At 42.1% G+C, this 7,602-nt stretch overlaps 1 non-coding gene across 1 annotated transcript; it reads right to left on the reverse strand.

Annotated features, from left to right (window-relative positions):
• Positions 1 to 7,103: 7,103 nt before the first annotated feature.
• On the reverse strand, positions 7,104 to 7,210 carry LOC114424780. The gene has a single exon (XR_003669081.1). It is a non-coding gene; the product is annotated as a small nucleolar RNA R71 (small nucleolar RNA).
• Positions 7,211 to 7,602: the final 392 nt, after the last annotated feature.

Consider the following 7,602-nt stretch of genomic DNA (forward strand, 5'->3'; position numbering starts at 1 on the left):
TTGTTAGTCTTGTTGTTCATACTTCACTTAGAGCATCAGCTAAGGAAGATTGGTACCTAGATAGCGGCTGTTCCAGACACATGACAGGAGTTAAAGAATTCCTGGTGAACATTGAACCTTGCTCCACTAGCTATGTGACATTTGGAGATGGCTCTAAAGGAAAGATCACTGGAATGGGAAAGCTAGTCCATGATGGACTTCCTAGTCTGAACAAAGTACTGCTGGTGAAGGGACTGACTGCAAACTTGATCAGCATCAGTCAGTTGTGTGATGAAGGATTCAATGTAAACTTCACAAAGTCATAATGCTTGGTGACAAATGAGAAGAGTGAAGTTCTAATGAAGGGCAGCAGATCAAAGGACAACTGTTACCTATGGACACCTCAAGAAACCAGTTACTCCTCCACATGTCTATCCTCCAAAGAAGATGAAGTCAAAATATGGCATCAAAGATTTGGACATCTGCACTTAAGAGGCATGAAGAAAATCATTGACAAAGGTGCTGTTAGAGGCATTCCCAATCTGAAAATAGAAGAAGGCAGAATCTGTGGTGAATGTCAGATTGGAAAGCAAGTCAAGATGTCCCACCAGAAGCTTCAACATCAGACCACTTCCAGGGTGCTAGAACTACTTCACATGGACTTGATGGGGCCTATGCAAGTTGAAAGCCTTGGAGGAAAGAGGTATGCCTATGTTGTTGTGGATGATTTCTCCAGATTTACCTGGGTCAACTTTATCAGAGAGAAATTAGACACCTTTGAAGTATTCAAAGAGTTGAGTCTAAGACTTCAAAGAGAAAAAGACTGTGTCATCAAGAGAATTAGGAGTGACCATGGCAGAGAGTTTGAAAACAGCAAGTTTACTGAATTCTGCACATCTGAAGGCATCACTCATGAGTTCTCTGCAGCCATCACACCACAACAAAATGGCATAGTTGAAAGGAAAAATAGGACTTTGCAAGAAGCTGCTAGGGTCATGCTTCATGCCAAAGAACTTCCCTATAATCTCTGGGCTGAAGCCATGAACACAGCATGCTATATCCACAACAGAGTCACACTTAGAAGAGGGACTCCAACCACACTGTATGAAATCTGGAAAGGGAAGAAGCCAACTGTCAAGCACTTCCACATCTTTGGAAGTCCATGTTACATTTTGGCAGATAGAGAGCAAAGGAGAAAGATGGATCCCAAGAGTGATGCAGGAATATTCTTGGGATACTCTACAAACAGCAGAGCATATAGATTATTCAATTCCAGAACCAGAACTGTGATGGAATCCATCAATGTGGTTGTTGATGATCTAACTCCAGCAAGAAAGAAGGATGTCGAAGACGATGTCAGAACATCGGGAGACAATGTAGCAGATACAGCTAAAAGTGCAGAAAATGCAGAAAATGCAGAAAACTCTGATTCTGCTACAGATGAACCAAACATCAATCAACCTAACAAGAGTCCCTCCATTAGAATCCAGAAGATGCACCCCAAGGAGCTGATTATAGGAGATCCAAACAGAGGAGTCACTACAAGATCAAGGGAGATTGAGATTGTCTCCAATTCATGCTTTGTCTCCAAAACTGAGCCAAAGAATGTGAAAGAGGCACTGACTGATGAGTTCTGGATCAATGCTATGCAAGAAGAATTGGAGCAATTCAAAAGGAATGAAGTTTGGGAGCTAGTTCCTAGACCCGAGGGAACTAATGTGATTGGCACCAAGTGGATCTTCAAGAACAAAACCAATGAAGAAGGTGTTATAACCAGAAACAAGGCCAGACTTGTTGCTCAAGGCTACACTCAGATTGAAGGTGTAGACTTTGATGAAACTTTCGCCCCTGTTGCTAGACTTGAGTCCATCAGATTGTTACTTGGTGTAGCTTGCATCCTCAAATTCAAGCTGTACCAGATGGATGTGAAGAGCGCGTTTCTGAATGGATACCTGAATGAAGAAGTCTATGTGGAGCAGCCAAAGGGATTTGTAGATCCAACTCATCCAGATCATGTATACAGGCTCAAGAAGGCTCTCTATGGATTGAAGCAAGCTCCAAGAGCTTGGTATGAAAGGCTAACAGAGTTCCTTACTCAGCAAGGGTATAGGAAGGGAGGAATTGACAAGACTCTCTTTGTCAAACAAGATGCTGAAAACTTGATGATAGCACAGATATATGTTGATGACATTGTGTTTGGAGGGATGTCGAATGAGATGCTTCGACATTTTGTCCAACAGATGCAATCTGAATTTGAGATGAGTCTTGTTGGAGAGCTGACTTATTTTCTGGGACTCCAAGTGAAGCAGATGGAAGACTCCATATTCCTCTCACAAAGCAAGTATGCAAAGAACATTGTCAAGAAGTTTGGGATGGAAAATGCCAGCCATAAAAGAACACCTGCACCTACTCACTTGAAGCTGTCAAAGGATGAAGCTGGCACCAGTGTTGATCAAAGTCTGTACAGAAGCATGATTGGGAGCTTACTATATTTAACAGCAAGCAGACCTGACATCACCTTTGCAGTAGGTGTTTGTGCAAGATATCAAGCCAATCCTAAGATAAGTCACTTGAATCAAGTAAAGAGAATTCTGAAATATGTAAATGGCACCAGTGACTATGGGATTATGTACTGTCATTGTTCAGATTCAATGCTGGTTGGATATTGTGATGCTGATTGGGCTGGAAGTGCAGATGACAGAAAAAGCACTTCTGGTGGATGTTTCTATTTGGGAAACAATCTTATTTCATGGTTCAGCAAGAAGCAGAACTGTGTGTCCCTATCTACTGCAGAAGCAGAGTATATTGCAGCAGGAAGCAGCTGTTCACAACTAGTTTGGATGAAGCAGATGCTGAAGGAGTACAATGTCGAACAAGATGTCATGACATTGTACTGTGACAACATGAGTGCTATTAATATTTCTAAAAATCTTGTTCAACACAGCAGAACCAAGCACATTGACATTAGACATCACTATATTAGAGATCTTGTTGATGATAAAGTTATCACACTGGAGCATGTTGCCACTGAGGAACAAGTAGCAGATATTTTCACAAAGGCATTGGATGCAAATCAGTTTGAAAAACTGAGGGGCAAGCTGGGCATTTGTCTGCTAGAGGAGTTATAGCAGTTACTTCTATCTGAACGTGCTCAAACTTCTCACTCAACATTAATAGCACGTTCACTACTGGGCCAAAACAAATTCAACCTTCGTTTCACACGTTCTCCTACATTCCTCATTCAAACTTACATTTTCGTGGCAATCTCGTTTTCATCAGCATTCCCCAACACTTCTCAGATATTCACGAAACCACTCCCAAAGCTCTGCTTCTCCATGGCTACCTCACCAAAAGAAACCTCATCCCCTGTTTGACCCTCTGTACCATCATCTCCATCATCCTCCGAAACTCCATCAAACCAGGAACAACTTGCACTCAATATCCAATCCATACAAATGATTCCTGGTCCAGGCCCTGTTCCTGAGAAACTGGTCCCTAAAAGACAACAGGGAGTGAAGATTTCTGAAAACCCTAGCTTTGCAACAAGCCCTAGGGAAGAAGACACTGAGATGGATAAGAAGATCCGCAGTTTTGTGAATAGCATTTTGAAAAATGCTTCTGTCCCTGATGCTGATAAAGATGTCCCAACATCTTCCAACCCAAATGCTGAAGTCCTCTTTTCATCCAGTGAAGAGAAATCAACAGAGGAAGAGGATCAAGCCACAGAGGAGACCCCTGCACCAAGGGCACCAGAACCTGCTCCAGGTGACTTCATTGACCTAGAAGAAGTAGAATCTGATGAGGAACCAATTGCCAAAAAGTTGGCACCTGCCATTGCAGAAAGATTACAAAGCAGAAAGGGAAAAACTCCCATTACTAGGTCTGGACGAATCAAAACTACTGCACAGAAGAAGAGCACACCAATCACTCCTACCACATCCAGATGGAGCAAAGTTGCAATCCCTTCCAAGAAGAGGAAAGAAATTTCCTCATCTGATTCTGATGATGATGTCGAACTAGATGTTCCCGACATCAAGAGAGCCAAGAAATCAGGGAAAAAGGTGCCTGGAAATGTCCCTGATGCCCCATTGGACAACATTTCATTCCACTCCATTGGCAATGTTGAAAGGTGGAAATTTGTATATCAACGCAGACTTGCTTTAGAAAGAGAACTGGGAAGAGATGCCTTGGATTGCAAGGAGATCATGGACCTCATCAAGGCTGCTGGACTGCTAAAAACTGTCACCAAGTTGGGAGATTGTTATGAAAGTCTAGTCAGGGAATTCATTGTCAACATTCCCTCTGACATAACAAACAGAAAGAGTGATGAGTATCAGAAAGTGTTTGTCAGAGGAAAATGTATTAGATTCTCCCCTGCTGTAATCAACAAGTACCTGGGCAGACCAACTGAAGGAGTGGTGGATATTGCTGTTTCTGAGCATCAAATTGCCAAGGAAATCACTGCCAAGCAAGTCCAGCATTGGCCAAAGAAAGGGAAGCTTTCTGCAGGGAAGCTAAGTGTGAAGTATGCAATCCTGCATAGGATTGGCACTGCCAACTGGGTACCCACCAATCATACTTCCACTGTTGCCACAGGTTTGGGTAAATTTCTGTATGCTATTGGAACCAAGTCCAAATTTAATTTTGGAAACTATATTTTTGATCAAACTATTAAGCATTCAGAATCTTTTGCTGTCAAATTACCCATTGCCTTCCCAACTGTATTGTGTGGCATTATGTTGAGTCAACATCCCAATATTTTAAACAACATTGACTCTGTGAAGAAGAGAGAATCTCCTCTATCCCTGCATTACAAACTGTTTGAGGGGACACATGTTCCAGACATTGTCTCGACATCAGGGAAAGCTGCTGCTTCAGGTGCTGTGTCCAAGGATGATTTGATTGCTGAACTCAAGGACACATGCAAGGTGCTGGAGGCAACCATCAAAGCCAACACAGAGAAGAAAATGGAGCTGGAACGCCTGATCAAAAGACTCTCAGACAATGGCGTTGATGATGGAGAAGCAGCTGAGGAAGAAGAAGATGCAGCAGAGGATACAGAATCAGATGATGATGATTCTGATGCCACCCCATGACTAGCTATTGGGGCATGTCCCTTTGAACAATTGATTGTTATTGGTCTGTAATATTTGCACATTAATTTCATGCATTCTACTTTTGCCAAATTCTGTCTAAAAAGGGGGAGTAGGAGGATATTATGGATGATTTATGATTTTGAGGGGGAGTAGTATTTATACTGCTGCTGCTGATGATGATTGATGTAAGCTACTGAAACTAGTAGCTGATAGAAGATGCTGCAGTGAACTGCTGCCTAGCAGAATATTCACTTCACAGCAGCAAGAGCATGGAGACAGGGGGAGCAGAAAGCTGATGTCACGTGAGATGTCTTGACATCCTGGAAAAGACTTGTAGATTTGCAACTTGCAGAATTTTGCTGTCACCACTACAGATACTGCTGTGCTTGATTACTCTGATAATGAAAGTTGCTGATCCCACTTGCATGACTGCTCGTACCTGCTCAGGAAGTGTCTAAGTATGTTTTAGACAAAATTTGCCAAAGGGGGAGATTGTTAGTGCTTAGCTTTACTTAGTTTTAAAAGATTGGCTAAAATTTTGTTAAAACATAAGCACTTAGACAATGAAGGAAAGCTGGAGTTGCTGCACATGATGTCTAACATTATGTCAAGGAATCAGATTGGGCTGCACAATGCACAAGGCAAGATAAAGTGTCAAATGAAGAATTGAAGCTGCAGGATCCACGATGTCGGATACAATGTCCAGAACATCCTGCCCGAAAATACTGGACACATAAATCTGTTATATCTTTAACAGATTAATGTGCAGTCAGCAACAGATTAGGAGCTCTATCTTTAGGAACGAATTAAAAGATAATTAAAGATTGAATTACAAACTTGAATAGTTTCGTTCAGGGATTAGAGATTGAAGATAAAAACTAAAAGATAAAACTTTATCTTTTAGATCTTTAAGTGCAGATTTTTCAGGAGAATGATAGAGCTTATCCAGCGCAAGTTGTTGCAGCCCAGATACGTACACTGCTATATAAACATGAAGGCTGCACGGGTTTTGAATCAAGTCAGAGATTGAAGAGTTATTTTGTGAGTTTTGTGACTTGAGTGTTTTGTGAGCCACCTTGATGCTACCCTAACATCAAGTGTTGGACCTGAGTGTGTAGAGTTGATCTCTATTGTTCAGAGAGCAATCTCTGGTGTGTCTTTGATTTGTTTGTAAACACGGGTGAGTGATTGAGAGGGAGTGAGAGGGGTTCTCATATCTAAGAGTGGCTCTTAGGTAGAAGTTGCATGGGTAGTGGTTAGGTGAGAAGGTTGTATACAGTGGCTGTTAGATCTTCGAACTAATACTATTTTAGTGGATTTCCTCCCTGGCTTGGTAGCCCCCAGATGTAGGTGACGTTGCACCGAACTGGGTTAACAATTCTCTTGTGTTATTTACTTGTTTAATCTGTTCATACTGTCATATACAATCTGCATGTTCTGAAGCGCGATGTCGTGACATCCTGTACGACATCTGTCCTCAGTATCAGAATTTCAGTTAGGCATCATTTTATACCTTTTGATCATTCTGAGCATTGTATAACTGGTGAATCTGTGCATTCTGTTATTGGTGATTTTGAACATCCTAATCTTGAGCATTATAATTTTGAGCATTCTGATTCTGAGCATTCTGATTTTGCACATTCTGAGAACATGGCACAACCTCCACCTCGTGAGAGGACTCTAAGGGAAATGGCTGCACCTGATTTCACCTATGAAAGCTTGTGCATCCAATACCCTGATGAGGATGTCCCATATGTTCTTAAAACTGGACTGATTCATTTGCTTCCAAAGTTTCATGGCCTTGCAGGTGAAGACCCGCACAAACATTTGAAAGAATTTCACATTGTCTGCTCCACCATGAAACCCCCAGATGTCCAAGAGGATCACATATTTCTGAAGGCTTTTCCTCATTCATTAGAGGGAGTGGCAAATGACTGGCTGTATTACCTTGCTCCAAGGTCCATCACGAGCTGGGATGACCTTAAGAGAGTATTCTTAGAAAAAAATTTCCCTGCTTCCAGGACCACAGCCATCAGGAAGGATATCTCAGGTATTAGACAACTCAGTGGAGATAGCCTGTATGAGTACTGGGAGAGATTTAAGAAACTATGTGCCAGTTGCCCCCACCATCAGATTTCAGAACAGCTTCTTCTCCAATATTTTTATGAAGGACTCAGTAATATGGAGAGAAGTATGATAGATGCTGCCAGTGGTGGAGCCCTTGGAGATATGACCCCTGCTGAAGCCAAAAATTTAATTGAGAAGATGGCCTCCAACTCCCAGCAGTTTAGCGCCAGAAATGATGCCATAGTCATTAGAGGAGTGCATGAGGTAGCTACAAACCCATCTGCATCATCTGAAACTAAGAAGCTTGAAGGCAAACTGGATGCGTTGGTCAACTTGGTAACCCAGCTGGCCTTGAATCAGAAATCTGTACCTGTCGCAAGGGTTTGTGGTTTGTGCTCCTCTGCTGACCACCATACAGACCTTTGCCCTTCCATGCAGCAACCTGGAGCAATTGAGCAAC

This window comes from Glycine soja, chromosome 8 (assembly GCF_004193775.1).
Source record: "Glycine soja cultivar W05 chromosome 8, ASM419377v2, whole genome shotgun sequence".
Classification (NCBI taxonomy): domain Eukaryota; kingdom Viridiplantae; phylum Streptophyta; class Magnoliopsida; order Fabales; family Fabaceae; genus Glycine; species Glycine soja.